We start from the raw sequence: 19,201 nt of genomic DNA on the forward strand, positions 1-19,201 counted from the left end.
TTTTTTTTAAGAAACGAATTGGTTCTTCTCATGTGTAGTATAATCACTATGGCCATGAACAAACTGTCTTTTATTAACAACATACTCTTACATTGATGTTCGAAGTTATCTTACTTAATGAATGAATTTTACCATTCATTTGGCTAGGAGAATCTTTTTTTTTTTTTTCCAAAATATCTTTTATCTTTTACGGCAAACATGTTCTATCAAGGTCCCTATTTAGTTGGGATAAGGGTGAGTAAATGTTTTGCCAAGGTTATCACGATTGACTGCCTCTGATTTTGATTCCATATCCGTTGATCATAGTTCATATTGTCATTTGTTATAGAATTAGTGGAAAGTAGCTAAGAATTGGTTGAATCGGCCCAATCAGTTCCAAGTTGAATTAATTTATTTCAATCCAATTTTTTAAAATGATGTTCTCTGCACACCCTGTGCAGGAAAGTTTGTTTTGTTTGGTCCAAATATCCATCATGTGCATTTTGAATGGAGCCAAATTTTGTAAAGTTAGTTCCAAGGCCTCGAGTTAACCAGTCAATTTTAGTTCAAATATAGTTTGCTTAGTGACAAAGTATTGAAAATTTATGTTTTGGGAGACCACTCCATAAACATGCAGTACATGAGGATGCACACTAATACATAGGATAATATTTGATTGAAATAAGTTGTGAAATTTATCACATAACTAATCTAGATCATGCACTCTTTGTCTAATGTCCAAAGCTATTGTGTCACTATTCCTATGGCACAATAAGGTGGCTCATCAAAAAAGCCCTTCCTAGATGGATCATACAAAAAAATCTTTTTTGCCATCTTTATTTGAGAAAGAAAGCAAATTTGAAAATGTTGAAGCAATATCTTGGCATCTTGGTATTAATCTTTCAAGTATATGAGACAGCTAGTGCTAAATTTTTAGAGCTAAATGAGTACTTTCTAAGAGAAAAATATGTAAAAGACATCTATGTTGGCTGATGTGACCCAAACTATGTTAGAGGTTATCCTCCTCCATTTTATGAGAAAGATGAAAATATCATTAGATTAGTCATAGTTTCCAAAAATCAATGTTTCTCGTGCATAACAAGATAAGCAACTTGCTTAAACCTTAAACATGAACACCATGTTGTTGCTCTTTGAGATAAAAGGAACCCAAAAGAAAAAAGAAAAAAAAAGGGTATTGTATTCAATAGCTACGAAAATGTGCTAAAGTCCACCACCATGTTATGCAATTCCTTCGAGTAGCTCCATATTTCAGATATGTTCAACCTTTTCTCTTTAGCATATTAAATACTAGGACAGGGGAGTGAAGGAATGGGGTCGTATAATACAAAGGTCCTTGAGAAAGGGGTTCAACAATACATGGAGATAGACACAGATCAACAATCCAATGGTTAATATTACAAATAACAGAGAAAGGATTAGGTTTAGTTATACTTTTAGCCACTTAATTCCTATGGGAACACATGAAATAATTAAGCAGAAATTATTAAAGAGCTAAAAAAAACTTGTTGATCCTGTTGAGGAATCAGAGCACAGTGAAACAGCAGATGCATGATGAGATCTGTGAGAGCATGACTAGTTATCCCCTCCCCTTGAAACTAATGGAAAAGTTGTCTTTGGTTCATACAAGAAAATGATATCTTGTTTAAGGGGTTATAACCACTCCTCCTTGATGGTAGTAGGTAAGGTAGTTGCTATCTTTAAGTGGTAATTAGATTCTATCCATTAAAAAAAAAAAAATCTTTAAGTGTTAGGTGATCTAACTTTTGAGAACAAAAAATCTAGGAAAAGATATAAATGAGATAAAATGAGACCAATCCAAAGATATACGTTTCAATATATCTATGTAAATGTAAAAATTTTACATTAACAGTGTAGAGATGTTCTTTGATACTCTTTCACATTTTGATCATGTGAGTTCTCATGTTGACATTTTTTTTCTCTCTAACCTTGTGAACTTGTTATTATTTAAACCGTTTCTCACATCTTATTTGATATGGCATGGAAAGGTCCCCCAACAGTATCGGCTTGAGAAACCCTCTCATATATATGTATTATAAAAGATAAAATATATATATATATATAAATATTTCTACCCAAAAAAAACTTAGAAAGATATGTACATCATAATAATAGAATTAAATATAAAATACTTATATTTATTATATCTTAAATGATAAAATCGACGACAACTGCTTGGTCAATTGATCGACACCTCACTAGTAGAGTATGGATTCTTATGGGGCCATGGTTAGACTCCTCTATCTTCCTCTTGCATCACAAAGCATTAAAAGTTAAAAAATAAGTGTCAACAGCCAGCCCCTTCAAACTTCAAATGGAGCTAATAAAAAAATTAGATCAGCAGCGGCATTGATGTGGGTACCTTGGTGGGTAATTGATGATGATATATCTATTGTCCAAATCCTTTAGATTATGATACTTTCAAATCTTCTCCCTCACTGGTAAATGTAAAGTAAGAAGTTGCGTCGTTTCAAGAAGAGGTTCTAAATGTTTCCCTTTTGAAAAATAATCACCTGGGGTGAATCAATTTGTAAATCTTTTCAAAATGATAATTTTTTTTGGAAAAATTTTTTTTTGTCAGGGAGTGTGGCTTCCGTCATCGATCTCTATGTTCTCTCTTCTCTTTTTGGAAATAGATTCTTTACCTTTATTGTGACCAAAGAGGCATAGAATTAATTAAATGACTCTCGCATAGAACACACTCTTAGACAACAAATTATTTCACAATTTTTTAAGAGATTGGATACTTGTATTATATTAAACAATTAACAGATCAATCTTTTCTATGAATTTTCTAAAGTAAAAAAATAAAAATAAAAATCCTTGATGTATACGGCATGTTGCTTGCATTAAGTGGAAATTTTAAATAAAGTATGATAAGGTGTAGTTGTTGAATGATGCATGATTCACATTATAAATATTCAGTCTTCCATTTTTACCAAAAATCAACTCAAATGTAGATGGATCGGGCTTGTGCCACACTTTAAATGATTGACATGTGGCAGATTTAAAATCAACGGTGATGATATTCGAGGGAGGAGGGAGACATCTCTACCTGCGCTTTAGCGAGTAGAGGTATTCCCTGCAATTCTTCTCCTCTCATCCCTCGGTTCAAGCCCGACTGCCATAGGCGTCTGTCAGCACCAATGGCCCCAAAAGGGAAGATGTGGAGGGCATTCTTGGTGCACGATCTCTCCGCAGAGCCCGGGATTAGCAGAAAAAGAGTTGTGGAAGAGGGAGAAGTGATAGTGACGAGAATGGCGCTGGTGAGGTTGTTGGAGTAGAAATTGAAGATTTGGAGAGAGGACCGGTTTGAGTGGAGGGACGGAACAGGGCCATTGGCAGTGACCCACGCACTTACTAAGCAAGAAGGGGAGCTTTTCTTCCAAATCAGCCTTCGATTTGAAGGCCAGAAGAGCTTGAGCATCAGATGGCAAGCCCGATTTCATCGGAATCGACACCACCGCCGTAGCAGCTACTAAGATGGATAGCAGTGGTAGGAAAATAATAGAAGAGAAGAAGACGGAAGATGAAGTCATCATGAGGTTCTGCTTCTATTTCTCTCTTTTGCTCCAACACCCCCTTCTCTTTCCCTCTCTATTGTAAGCAGCAGAAACCATCGACTTCCCTCTCTATGGAGTTCAGGGTTTAAAATCCCGAATATGGCAGCAGGGATTGAGGTCACCGATTCAATAGTTGAAAAGGATTTTCAGCAGAGAAAAGAAAGGTAATCTTTCTCCTTCTTCGTCGATGGATCTGAGCTACAATACTGGTACAAAAATCGATCTCGAAAATGGAGATGAACATCGAATTCAACCTCAACCTAAGTAGTGATAACTGATTAGCACTGAGAATCGACACCTAACCAGGGGAAGATGAAACCGACAACCCCAATTCGACATGGCTCGGAGCCCGATCACCCCCTTCTCTTTCCCTCTCTGTGGTAAGCAGTAGAAACCATATATGGTGTTCGAGCCATGGTCAACATCTTAGTGGGGTGGGGTGATCGGGCTTGAACTAAGGGAAGAGAGGAGAAGAATCGCAGAGAATACCTCTACTCGCTGCAGCGCAGGTAGAGATGTCTCCCTCCTCCTCGAATATCATCACTGTTGATTTTAAATCTGCCACATGTCAATCATTTAGAGTGTGCTACATGATCTGTAGCACAAAGATGTGCTACATGATCTGTAGCACAAAGATGTGCTACAAATGAGCCCGATCTATTGTAGATCTGTTAATCATGTTTGAGGATCTAGCTATGTCCCTTTATATATCAATATATTTAGGGTTTTTTTCTTTTTTTCGAGTAGAGATGTTTCAAATCTCAAGATTTACTCAACCCACCCATGGGGAGCATATATAGAGGTATGGGGAGGGAATGAAGGAGTAAGGGTAAAGTTTATATCTCCTTTTTATCATATGGGTTATTTTCTATCAGCAGTAGGTTAATTAACTTAATGAAGGAAAAATCTTGTCATAATTAAATTTGGTGTAAAATGAAATCATAATTTTATTCTTTTGCTCCTTTAGGATACCATACTTTTTTTTCAATGAGGATAAATCTTGCCAATTCACATAGGCAATGAATTTTTTATTGAGAAATTTCCATTCCCCTCCCCTGTAGTTTGCATTTATTCCACCCCCTCCCTTATGTTTTCAAAAATTTCACATACCTCCCCTATCAAATAACTCGGTTAGTAAGCTGTTAGTTGTGGATGTTAAAGTACGATTCTACCCTTCTACCTTTACCAAAATTTTTATTACCATTTATACCCTTATCCCTATCCTTCTAACCCCAATCCCTATAGTCGAACCCTCACATTCGACATTCCACTCACCCCCATCACAACGACAGGAATTTTTGGACTCAAACGGCAATGGAGATGCTGACGGCGACGAAGATATCGATGGCGAGGTGTGACAGATCGACAGCGACGAAGGGATCGACAGTAACAAAGGGACCAGTCGATCTCCACCGCCCTGTGATGTATGTTTCTGAAACGAAATGCTTTCGTTGTCCCTTTCTCCACCTCAACCAAAACAAACAAGTGAGAGGGAGAGAGAGAGAGAGTAGCGAGACTTACTTTCATTGTCCTTTTTTCCACCGCACTGTTCTTCCTTGCTTTGTTTCAAAATAGTCACCTTGTGCTTAAAGCTTCCTTGCACAACCATACAACTTTCGTATTTGAATCTCTATTTATTTACTATCTCTTCTTATCTTTTGGTGCAAAAGCTTCTAAGGGGAAACAAACCCCAAAGGGCAGCAATCACAGAACAATATCCAACAAATCCTCAGAAAACGAAGATACTCAAATACTCATAAGATTGTTAGAAAGAACAAAGGAAGAGTTTTTTTTTTTATATAATACAAAGGTTTTGGATCATTCATGGAGAAAGCTTTAAAGTTGATTATTTAATGAGAAAGAAACTTTATAAGAGCTTCCTTAAGTTGGGAAAAGGGAAGAGTAAGGCAGATAGTGGCTTTTCTCCATCTATCCGGGGCTTAAAATTTGGAATCTGCATCCAAATCGGTTAGTGCCAAAACTGGTGGATCAGTGAGTTTCGATTCTGATATGAATCGGGCTATATTCCCAATCCAGTTTAGTTTTTGAGCAGGTAAAAATAAGACTACCGGTTAATACCTGCATTATCTGGCTTGGAGGTTAAATCCTCCATTTATTTATATAAGTGTGAATGTAATATAGGTATACACAAACATTTACCATCCAAGACAGTAATGTCTACTATTCTTCAAACTTATGGATTTCTATGTTTAATTTGCAGTTAGACTATGTCAACATCAAGTGGTAATGACAGTAATGCATCTGCATTGAAGTTTATCAACATACGATGTAAATGTCAAAATCCAAGAAGGGCATTAGTAAGTATATCAGAGTCAAGGTCGAATCCGAACATGCTATACTATTGTTGCCCAGATGCACCAAATGGTTGTGGATTTTTCTCATGGTGTGAACCTGTAAATTCCTCTAGCCTATTGCCAATTATTGGTGGCAATCCTCAGAACAATTCCCAGACAGTGGTTGGTGAAAGCAGTCAAGAAAAACAACAGAAGAATGAAGAGATGCATGCTTTGAAAAAGAGAGTGAAGCAGTTAGAGAAATCTTATGGAATTATGAAGATTGTACTTTGTGTTCTTGTTGGTCTTTATTTACAATTATTAGTTAAGAATTGACCAAAAAAAAAAAATCCACTACAATGTAGGTTATATCTGTCTTATATAGCGTTGTGATGCTAATGTAAAGACCTTGTTGTAACAAGTTCTATTTTCAGAAAAAAAAAAAATTTTGGCAGCATTTTTGCTAATATTTTTCATTTAATACTCAACCTATGGTAAATATCAATACTGCATAATATAATTGAATCTTTCAAATCCACACAAATAACACCATTGTTTCCAATCCACACACAATAAAATCCATGCCATTGTTTCTGAAATCATATCCAGAAAACAAAACTTAACTCCATTGTTTAAAACTGGATACAAATATAAACATACTTTCAAATCCCACACAAAGGGATACAAAATTAACAGTCTCAGACTCCACTCTCATTAACTAAATACAAAATTACCTACAACATAAAGATCTTGTCCTTCATGTGTTAGTAGCATCTACAGCTACATTTGCCTTTTCCGCTTTCCTCCTTGCGTACTTAGTTGACAAACGTGTTGTTGTTCTCTACTGTATAGTATCTTGTGTGCCTATTACATCTGCCTGTGACCTTGTCATTCTTTGCGAGCTGCAGATATCTTTCCTTTGATGACCAACCCTTCGCTTTCTCTACACATATGAATAGACAACATATGTATTAGTAACCTAAAAAATATGCAATATCAACTGAAAAGAATTAGTCATACCTTCACACCAGTTGACACCCGATTCTTTGTATCAAGATCTCTCAAACATGTCCTTTTGTTGTGGCCTGTCTTCCTGCATATGTCACATCTTATACTTGAAGACCTCTTCCTGAACTCACTAGCAGGAGGCTCATCCACTACTTTTTTCTGCTTTATTTTGGTATTCCTGGCCTTTTTTTAAGTTCTGGAGGTTGTAGCATACCGGTGTGGTGAGTATAACTCAAATCAGTCAAATCTGGAAGCGGTTGGATCATATCCTCATATGTATCCATATACTTCTTCACACTATAAAATTCATCACAGTAATCATCAATCTTCAACCGCATATGTGAAATAACTGTCCTTGCATGTAGATATGGCAATCATGTAGACTCCCATTCACGACAATCACATGTTCGGTCCATCAAATGTACCACAAATCTATTAAAATGAAAATCTGTCACCTCAAATGCAACCGGACTTGATGAATGGACTATGCAATCCCTAGACTTTTACAAAATCTTGTTTACTTTTTTCTTGACCCTAGGTGTGATGGGATCCTCATGCACATGACCAACTCCATACTGGTTATGTCTATTCAATCTCTCCATTATCTTGATCCGTATTTCATCAATCACACTCAATTTGGACTTATCTCTTACCTCTGATATCCATTGGTTGAAAGATTCAGTTGTATTGTTTGTAATGTGGTCACTCTTAGCCCTGATGTCAAATGCATACCTAGACCATATCTTGGGGGGTTGGATATCCAACCAGTCATATGTTTATGAATTAATTTCCTTGATAGCCTTTATCTCTCTTTCAAACTAAACAGTAATATATGCACGTGCAGCAGCCCAAAAATAGTCTCTTAATAAAATACTTGGATATTTGGACTTGAAGTTCTAATATAAATGTCTACAACAAACCCTCTGATGAGCCTGTGGAAAAAATGTAGTAATGGCATCAGATAGTCCTTACACCAATGTCATGTTATGATGAATAATAAATCCCAATACATAAAAACCAAGAATATTTGAATAGAATGATAACAACTTACCTTTTGTCTGTCTGACATGAATGTCAAAGACAAGTCTTAATTGCTATTTCCAAGAGCTTTACTTAAGCATTCAAGGAAAAAAGTCCAGCTTTCTTTACACTCAACCTCAACAACACCGTAAGCAACTATGTACAAAGCATTGTTTCCATCAACAGAGACGGCTGCCAAAAACACTCCACCATACCTATCCTTTAGGTGATAGCCATCAAGACCTATAAATGGTCCACATCCTTTAGTGAAACCCTATATGCATGGTTTGAAACCAACAAACACCCTCAAAAACTTAGGATTCTTTATCATTTGTTTCTTCATAGCATACTGCAATTTAAAGGTACTGTCAGGCATCTTCTATAAAACAAAATCCCCATAATTAGGAAGTCTTGCATAAGACAGGTTATATTTTCCAACATTTATTTCAATTGCCATATTATGTGCCATCCACATCCTCTTATAAGAAATATTGATTTTGAAAATTTGCCTCACAGATATAACCAAATCCTTGACAGTTATGTCTGGGTTAGACTTAAGTGATGGAGCAATCTTCTCAGCTATCCACTTTGATGTAACAAACTTATTATCTAAGTCTCTGATACTTGTATGCTTTGGGTTGAATGTCTTAATCATATATGTGATCTCATTCGCTGTTGGTGAAGCATGTACTCTCCATGTACAACCTTTTCCTTGCATATAACAGCTACTCTTGCTTTTTTTTTTTTTTTTTTGTCTTATAATTTGAAACCCTTCCTGAATCACAAAATTCTATAAATGTGCCCTGAAATTGTTGACATCTCTAAATGTAGCACCTTTCACAATGGTTATCTTAGTAGCATCACCACCAGTACCAACAACATCAACATCATCATGTTCAGAATCAGACTCAAATATAGCACCTTGATTGTCATCACTGATTCCCTCATACCCTTTTTCCATATCAGTCCCATTAGACTGATTTTCATCCCTAGCACTTTCATCATTAGTGTTGTCACCACTTTCTTGACCCCAATCTTCATCAGAACTCAGTGAGCAAGAACTATGGTGTGACTCATCGGAATTAGCAGTACTATTACTAATAGCCTCCAACATCTCAGATTCCTTGTTTGGGTCAATACTATTTACAACACCTGTACCAGTTGCTCTTCATTTCACAGCAATAGTAGGAGCATTAGCAAATGCTTTCCCTTTGTCAATTGCATTTGCAAAAGCATTTGCTGACCCAACAAAACCACTACTACCACCGCTTGTTGCTCCAATGATAGCTTTGCATGCACCAGAAGGCCTTCTAATTTTTTATTTTTTCCTACGAATCCGCACACTATCATGTACTCTCTGTGCCATACCACCAACAGTCTCATCACACTCATTAAGATCTTTTCTATATACACTGTCATTGGGGTAACCATTCACCCAATACTTGTCTACATGACCATTGCTAACTTCAAGTTCATAGACATATAATTTGATTACATCCACTACATCCAAACCCCATAACATTAACATGGTACTATCATCTGTAATCTCATGAATAGTTCCAGTATCGAACACATGTCTGATCTTGAAGGTGACATTTTGTCATTCAGGAATATGCCTAAGAACTGAATTGTAAATGTCAGAAACCATCTCTAAGTATACATACCTATCCGGGTCAATGTATTTTCTGAACACTTTCCCACCCCAATTAAACTCTGTGGCAACCATGACAAGCATCGCTAGACAGAGACAACGAGTACAATGCAAATATAGTAAGCAATACAATCAAGAGAGTTAAACATGAAACTAGTCTATTTCATTACCAATAATAAAATAGAGAAACAGGGAGTATCGGAATCCCAACAATTTCATTACCTATAATAAAACAGAGAAACAAATCGCTCAAACAAAAAAAAAAAAACCTAACCATTTCTATTACCAATACAATACAATAGTAGACATAAATTCAGAAGAACAATATAGGGTCCCCCAAAAAAAAAAACAACAATCATTTACAACAATAGAAATAGAGACAACAACAAGAATTATAACAAATTACAAAATAACCCACCCGTAACATATCTTTAATAACACAAAAAATGACCATACATTAAACAGAATGAACAAACAAAAGAAATAAAAAACCATTATATTTCAATTACCAAAATTAAGAAACAAGCTCGAAAACCCAACAATTCTCCATCCAATTACCAAATCTAGATAAAGCAAGCTTCAACAACTAAAAAAAAAAAAAAAAAAAAAAAAACCCTACAATTCCATTACCAAATCAGAGAAACAAGCAAAAAAAAGAAAAAGCCTAATTGTTGGAAGATAGACCTAAGCACTGATTAACCGTGTGAAAAACAACAAAGTAAAACCTGGATTTGCCGCAGCCTCCAATCACCGTCCGTCGTTGTGCTTCTTTCCGTACGTTTTTCGTTGATTGCAAGTGGGTGTGTTCGCCGCTCGTCAAGCTGCCATAGCTTGTTGAATGTATTTTGAACAAGGCTGTAGCCTCCAATCGCTATCACCAACCGTCACACGATTGCAAGTGGTTGACGTTCGTCGCTCGTTGCTCATCGCCGTTAATCTCTTAGCACCACTCGCCGCTCGCCTTTGCTAGCCATTGCTTCAGCCTCTAAAGTGAGAGATGAAAGTGAAGAAGATAGCCCTTTATCTTCTAATGGGTATAATGGTCATTACATTCTCCAGGGGTGATGTGGGTATTTAAAAAATATTTTGAAAGCTTAACGGACATAATCTGACGGAGTCATACTTTCTGTCAAATTTGTCAAAATACAAGGGAGGTATGTGGAATTTTTGAAAACATAGGGGAGGGGGTGGAATAAACGCAAACTACAGGGGAGGGGGATGTAAATTACTATTTTTTATTTTAGGGTGCCACTATAGACAGTGATTAGCTCATTACAATAAGTCACTTTCAACATGTATTGAATTTTTTATTTTTTTTTACCTCCCCCAAAAAATAATTTTTGAGAGGTAAAATAATGGACAATTAAAGATACGGAAAAAAAAAATGGTGAACTAAAAAGATTACGACTTTTGGGGTTTGTTTCCTAGAGATAAATGGTAGATGGCAACATTTTTGTTTTAAAAGGATTTAAAACACTTTTTTTTTTTTTTTTTAAACATTAGACTTATTGAACACAGTGACTATTTAATTGCTCATATATCTCTCTCCCAAACTCTGATTGACTTAATTCTTTCACCAATGTAAAGTTGACTCAAAGGCTACATTTCTCATGATATCACATTCAACTTAGGTTTAATGTATAAACCCTAAAATTGAGTTACAAATTGATGCATATGTAGAAAAGTATTTCTAAAACGATAACTCCCAACTCTAACTGAACATGCATCACTTTGTATACTTATCAAAAAGAAAAAAGGAAAAAAGGTGTTTGATATTTATTTTTATTTTTTTTTGTTATAGCGTAAGCATTTAGAATTAATGTTGGATGCTATATCTTGGAACTTGTCTATTTTCAACATTAGTTGTAGGTATTCCTGTATTAATTCCTAAATTTAAGCGAATACTGTTGTTTTTCTTGGTCTTTTTTTTTTTTTCTTTTCAACTATGTATTAGACTAATACTTTGCTTGTATACATCCTATCTAATACATCCATTGCCCATTGACCATTCCCATTGCCATCTAAGCCCACCCATTGATTTCCCCATCAAATTTAATAAAAGGTCATTAATGTCACTAGTGCATGTGATGTATCCGAGGTCTCAAGATTGATCTGAGCAATCTACTTTCATGGTTTTTTTTTTTTTTTTTTGCTTTGATTTGAAAGAGTGCATAATAATAGCAAGAATACAAAGCCATGTCTCTATTATTTTTCAATTTTATTTTTAAGCGTTCCAAACACAATCTTATTTTAGCTAGTTCTTATGTGCACTCTTCTCTCCATGCTCTTTCTTTGATACCATCACTATTTTCTTAGGATATCAAAAATTAATGTCGCTAAAAGAGGAGAAAATGGGGTTTAGATGAAAAAATTTTTGTCTAGAGAGAGTAATCACAAGCACCCAAGTGGCCAAGATTAATTCACAAGAGGTACTGATTGGAAGAGAGATAAAAGCTAAACTCGATGGAGAAATAGAAGCTTAAGCTATTTAGTCTAATGTATAGATTGATTGAATCGATCCATCGATGCCTCTAATTAGTGCTTATAGGTTCGCACTTCATATATAGGGGGTTTGAGTCTGGATCAAGTTCTCGTGCGAGAATCAATTTTGTACAGTGCTTGATTCACACTTGGATTACACTTAATCGTTCTCTTCTTTCAATTGGTTTTTATTTTGAGTGGAATTCAAATGTAGATCAGGCACCGTACGATAATGAGTTTCGTACGAGGACCTAATCTAGATTCAAGGGACTTAACCCACATAAGATGGTGCATTCGGTCACATTCATATGTGATGCCAAAGCATGAGAAGAGTTTTCCCCAAATTTCTTAGTTTAGGATGTTCTGAAACAAATGCACATTATATGTTCTATTGTCTGAGATATTATTTTAGATGTGAGAAATCGGTCATGGGATTGCTTGAGGCTTTTTCGGCTCTGTCTACTACTATAGCTACAACTCTTTATCTAGGGAAGTGGATTGATCAACTCATCCCCTAGTCTGGAATCTGGATGATCCTATCTAAGGGTGTTAATTGGTTTGGTTTCAGTATATACAATTTGGTTCAGTTCACATTTATTTGGCTGAAACCTAATCGCACCATTTACTAAAAGATTGCACTTTCTGAAATTACAACCGTTTCGTAAATGGTTTCGGTTCCACGGTTTTTAAATGGTGTCGGTTTTACGGTTTTGATTGCGGTTTATTCCATATGGTTTCTAAACGGTTAGCAATCAATTTGTTAATTTATTCGCATGCTTACTAAAATTTGCTTTTGTTGATAAATGCATCAATCTTATATAAAATTAAATGAGGCATTGAACAAGCAATTATTTAACTACATAATTGTATAATAGGACTAGATTATTAAATAGATTATTGCACAGCCTTTATGGTCTTTAATTCTTCCCTAAATTAAACCATTATGTTTTGTTAAAAACAACTAAATATTTAATTGTTATATGAGTTAATCGGATCGATTTTGATGGTTTAAACAGTTTGGTTTTTACGGTGTTAATTCAATTTGAAACCAATAGATTAAACGGTTAAAACTGACCTGGCCCATTTAACTAACCAGTCTTAAACTTGAAACTAGAATGTTCTGAATTATTTACACAATGATTTTACGATTTTAATGTAAATGGGTCGATTCGATTTTGATAAAAAAATTTGGTTTCAAACTCACATCCTTTTAAGTCCCTATCAATGGTATGTGAGACAATTGGATTAATTGACATTGGTTGGTTTTGGTATTATATAATCAAACCTTGTGTTTATCATACCAATTTTCTGAACGAATTTCAATTTGCAAAAAGAAAAAGTCACTAATAGCGTGCTCTGCACTCTTGCCACCGCAACCTTGGAGAACTTCCAAATCAATTGACGTAGATAGGTGGAAAGCCCACCTGCCATAGACCCAGAGCGAGTGGTCTTCTATTCTCTTTTTTTTTTATGGGTAAACTAACACATCTTCTGCTGCCAGATAGAAATACTTGTCTTTTATTTATATTTAAAAAAAAAATTCTGAATAATAATTAAATCTTTGTACCTAGGCATAAAGAGGGCAAAATGACCGTCGAAATGCAGACTCCAATCGCTCGTGATTATTAAAATGCTATGTATGCATTACAATTGACCCCATACTTGTACATGGCTATGTTAGAAATCCACATGATATGCATCAACATGAAATCTAATAAAAATACACTTGAAAGCATCAACAAGGTGGGTGGGAATGAGATTCGACTTAAAATGAAGAAAGTGGGAGGCATATTATATTCCTAACTAGCGGACCAGGGCAGCAACTTCTGGAAATGCCGTTCAGGAATCAGGATCAGCCGTGTGTTTTGGGCCACAAAAATTTTAAGTATTTAATTCCACCGCCCATGGATCACAACAAAACTTCTATATAAAGGACGTTCAGGATCTACCCTGTACTAGCTCCTAGGTCGCGGTTTCTCTGCAACTCTATGTGCAAACTAATGGCGGCAGCTACGAGGGACTCCATGTATATCTCTCCCCCTGTTTTAGCTTCTATACCACCTTCAACAAAACAAAGAAACCCCACTTTGAATCCCTGAAATGAAGAAAATAATCCATTCAAGAGAAACCCACCCAAGATCTCAGTAGCTATGACAGAGGTACTTGGCTGGGCCTCTTCCTTTCCCTCCCCTGGGTCTATAGAATCATTGGCAAACCAAGAGAAGACCTTGTTTCCTGAGGAAGTTCCAAATAGGTAACCAAGTTTTTATTTTTTTCAATTTCTTTTTTCTTTATCATATTTTAATGAAGAAATTTATGTTAGATATGTAGTGTTTTGTGGTAGAGATTTGCTAATTTGATTTCTGATATTAGAAAACTTAGGGTTTGGTTTTGACTATAAGATTGCAAAAGCTTAGTTTGTGGTTTGATAACTTTTTTCTTTTCTTTTCTTTTGTGATTTCTCTGTAAAATTACTAGAGGCGGTTTGAGTTTGTGGCTAATTTAATTGTAGTTTTGAGGTTTGGTTTCAATTGGGCCAATACTAGAAACTTGAACAGGAAAGGATCTGCATCTCCCCTGCTTGTACCACTCACAGATACCAATACCTATCAATAACATCTCCAACTTTAGTATTTATTCAAATCAACCCCCATACCATAGATCTACTGGATATGTGGATGGATCTATCGGTGCTCATATAGCTACAACAGAATCATCACGTAGTTGTCAAGGCGTCGCCTAGGTGTCCAGGTGCCTTGGTCGCCTTGTTAGTGTCGCCTTAGTTTTGTACCCTCTCGATCGCCGTGGATCGCCTAGATCCTGTGACAACTAACAGATACATCAATTAATACCTCTGTCAATCTTTGAAAGAAACTTCTTATTCAAACCATTGGACTCACCATACCTAAGAGTTTTGGGCCAATATTTTCTTGCTTTATTCTTAAAATTCTATTCTAAATTGAGATTTCAAAATTATTCTAAGGAAAACCAGTTAACAGAATATATCGAATCGATGATTGATTTTCTTGATTCCTGGTCCTTCTAGAGTTTCCCAAACTCTGAAACTTGACGCACAAATTGTATAGATTAAGAAATCTTGAGAGGATGCACAGACTCACTCTAAAATAGTTAAAAATTACTGATATGTATATGCTGAACAAAGAAACACCACAGAAATATTTGGTAGAGATAGCTCCAATGTCCAGTCTCTTATGACCTAAGCAAGCAATAAGCAGTCCCAAATTTTTAACCTTGATTTGCTTTTAGTTTTATTCTCGATATGTATATAGTTGATTTTCATGCAAGCTTTAGTTTAAGCAAGAGTTATATTTTGTTTTAGATATTCCTTTCTTTTAAAGAGATTATTGATTTTAGTTTGGTTTCTCGTATGTAGTGTACATGGTCCTAGATTCTTAAGGTCCCACAAATGGGTGTATTGGAGATGGTCCTGACCTTGTCATTATTTGCAAGAAGCATCTCTCTTTTTTTCACTTCGGAGGTGGAATCTTTTATAATTGTACTTAGTGACAACTCCTACTTGAGATGGATACTTTTATATCTCTTTTCTTGCACATCATTAGGCACATTTAGTCCCGATAAAGTATAATCTAGTGGTCTAAGATCTTAGGTTTTAAATTACTATTTTTTTATTGTTCAAACATTTAATTATTTAAAATTGATGTGCCATATATATTTTGATTCTCTTATTGAACCATATTTAAGCTATTACCTTTTAATGCATTGCTTTTGATAGGTTATTTATTTATTTATTTTTGTGACATTTAGATTTTCACTTCACCATAATTATGTAGTTGGGGTTTTCTCTTACAGCTTACTTGTGCTCTTTGTAGAGGAAAAAATGTGCAAATAAGATAATTATGGGTTTCTTGACATTAAGGAATTGTTTATCCATATTTGGGCCTTGGACTTGTATCTTATCAAAAAGGGATTTCTCTTTCTGATTATAAAAATCAGTTGTTCACACCAAAACTACAAATTCTCTGTACTTTTTTTTTGTTAGATAGCACTAAAAGATACTAGCCGATCCCATTTAGTTGGGAAAAGTCTGAGTTGTTGTAACACATGCGATCCATAGCTCAAGACTCAAACCCCTTACTTGACATGAGTTGTTATTTTCTTTCCTCTTTTTTTTTATTTTTTTGGATGCCAACTTTCCACTAGTTTAGGTTTATGTAGTATAGCATCCTTATCTATACGTCAATTTGATTACCATCCCTAATATTAAAAATTATCTGTTCATCAATTTCAATCCAACTAAATCTTTTACACTTTTTTTAACGCAATAAGTAAGAATTTTACTTATTTTTTGGTATAATATTAGAGTTTTACTTTCCTAGTTATAGTTTTGATTTCTTTTATTGTTTACAATTTGCAGGGACCAATCGAAATGTGTTAAATTTGTTGTTGAAAGGGTTTGGAGTAGATTAAAAGATGCCCCCTTGGTTGATGTTAAGTATCTTAATGCAATTGGATACATTGTGGAACATCTATTACCTTTGTTGAATTTGAAATCTATAGATGTTCAATTTATGAGGATTTTGGAATGGGTGGACTCGGCAAAAGAAGTAATGCAAAGGCTGTCTACAATCAAATCTTGAGAATGTTTCAAAGGAAGTAGCTTTCTTGCAGATATTAGAGAATAAGCTTCAAAACACAAGGGTATAGTTTCTTTGCAACAAAAGCTTATTTATGATATCTTGAGAAAGCAAAAAAGATTCTCATTGCTCTTCATGATGTGGGCAGTCATTGAACATTATACGTTGGCGGAAAAGTGCAATTGATTTGGTCCTGGAAGTAGGATCATCATAACAACTAGAGATGAAACCAATCTCTTCAACTCTAAGTTGTTATATGAACTTAAGGAATTCCGCCTAGTAATGTTCAAAAGAAGTTAAAGATAAGCTATGATGGATTAACATGCACATTGGAAACGATATTTCTTGATATTGCATGTTTTTTCATTGGAATGAATGAAGATATATTGTTTTGCTTATCAAAGCTTCTTTCTTTCATCTAACAAGTGGAATTATTATTCTCATGTAAAAAACTATGGATGCATGATCAGCTTCGAGACATAAGAAGAACAATAAGTTAAGGATGCATGATCAAATTCGAGACATGGGAATGATTATAAGGTTTAGATGCATGATCAGCTTCGAGACATGGGAGAGACCCTAAGGTATGATGGATGTATGATCAAATTCAAGACATGCAAAAGACCATAAGGTATGGATGCATGATCAAATTCGAGACATGCAAAACATCATAAGATATCGATGCATGATCAGATTCGAGACATGAAAAGTTCCGTGAAGTATGGATGAATGATCAGATTCGAGACATGGGAAAAATTGTAAAGTATGGATGCATCTGAGGATGCATGATCAGATGCGAGACATGGAAAATACCATAAGGTATGGATGCATGATCAGATTCGAGTCATGGAAATGACAATAAGATATAGATGTATGATCAGATTCGAGACATAAAAAAGACCATAAAATATAATTGCATGATCAACTTTGAGACATAGGAAGACCATAAAGTATGGATGCTTGATCAGTTTCGAGACATGGAAGGCAAATGAAGGCCATGGAGAACCCGATAAGGGTAATAGTTTATGGTCTCATGATGAAATCATCGGATGTGGGATAATTTTTCTGACTGTTGATGTTCAAAAGAAGTTAAAAAGTATGTACGAAGGATTAACATGCATACGGAAACCAATATTTCTTGATATTGATTGTCATTTCAAAGGGATGGATGAAGAAATTGTTGTTTTATTAGTTGGAAGCTTGTCCTTGTCGTTCAATAATTGGACTCAAAAGTTTTCATCCAAAAGTCCCTTGTATAGGGTGATCATGAGTTGTGGATGCACGATCAACTTCAAGACTTCAGAATACAAGTGGTCTATAAAGAAAGCCTTGAAGATGCCATGGAGACGGGAGGACACATGGTAAGAGTCAATCCATGGATCTTTTTTTTTTTTTTTTTATTATTATTTTAACTTGCAAAACTCAAAAAATAAGGCAAATAAAAGATTGATTAATAAGAATAAGTTTCTTCATCTTTGTGCTGTTTATTTTTTCTGTTTCTAATGTACTTGGTTCATTTTCTTATTTAGGATTAACCATTGAAGAAATTCTCCATAACTCCAAGGAGAGGCATCGATGGGCATTAAACATTTCCTAATTAGTGGTGCACAGCTGGTGGGATGGATTTTGCATCTATCTTACCCTAAATAGGTTAAGATGGCATGGTTTGCAAAATGTCCTCTGGAAATTTTTCCATCATGATAAACTAGTGATCCTCAACTTACCCTACAGGAATGTTTTAAGGAAAGGTATTGCTACGTGGCTGTTTACCTGTCATTTGATACTTCTGTACTACTTACAGATTATTATCTCATGTTAATTTGTTTCTTTGTTTCTTTGTTTCACAGATGACTGAAGAGTTGAAAGTTGTTGACCTAAGAGGATGTTTATACCTAAATGCAACTCATGGCTTGTTATTGTTTCCATCATTGATTAGTTGTACATGAAATTTTGAGATTCCCAAAAGAGACTCTTTTGCGGAGACTTCTTTGCTTGAATCTCTGATCATACAAGCAAACTCTTGGGAATCCCTGTTAGTGTTTGTAAGTGGTGCTCTTAAAAAATCTTTGTTTCTGGATGCAAATCAATAACCAAATCCAGATATTAGTATTTGTAAGTGGTGCATATCATCACTAACCAAGTCAAATGTTGAAGCAGAAGATTTGAAGAACTACAAATTAGTATTTGTTTAGTGTGCTGATGCATCATGCATGGCTGTACTTAATTCCTTTATAATGATGCATTTTTGTAGTTTACTGAAGACTCTTCTCATGCTGATTTAAGGCATAAATTTGACAAATGAGATGGCACTGGGATATAGTTCACTGAAAACTCAAGCTTCATGGAGGCTGCTTGCCCTTCAACGGCCTCTTGGGGTTGGAAGTCTTTAAGCTCGGCTAGGGATCTCCTCCACAAGGGAATCTTTATACGACTGGGCAATGGTGAGTCCATTAACCCATGGTCTGATTTCTGGATCCCAAACATCTATCCCTCGGCTGCCTCGATCCCTCTTCCATCGGAGGCTCCTACCACGGTTTCTAATTTTATTGA

General features: G+C 35.3%; 1 long non-coding RNA gene across 2 annotated transcripts; it reads left to right on the plus strand.

The window, feature by feature from the left end:
* Nucleotides 1-13,871: 13,871 nt before the first annotated feature.
* On the plus strand, nucleotides 13,872-18,911 carry LOC122085094. 2 transcript variants are annotated; one of them, XR_006142009.1, is made up of 5 exons: nucleotides 13,877-14,289; nucleotides 16,432-16,715; nucleotides 17,122-18,012; nucleotides 18,181-18,399; nucleotides 18,499-18,911. It is a non-coding gene; the product is annotated as an uncharacterized LOC122085094 (long non-coding RNA). The 2 variants fall into 2 exon arrangements; XR_006142008.1 differs by having other exon boundaries at nucleotides 13,872-14,289; nucleotides 16,432-18,012.
* Nucleotides 18,912-19,201: the final 290 nt, after the last annotated feature.

Source organism: Macadamia integrifolia, chromosome 7 (genome assembly GCF_013358625.1).
Source record: "Macadamia integrifolia cultivar HAES 741 chromosome 7, SCU_Mint_v3, whole genome shotgun sequence".
In the NCBI taxonomy this organism is placed as follows: domain Eukaryota; kingdom Viridiplantae; phylum Streptophyta; class Magnoliopsida; order Proteales; family Proteaceae; genus Macadamia; species Macadamia integrifolia.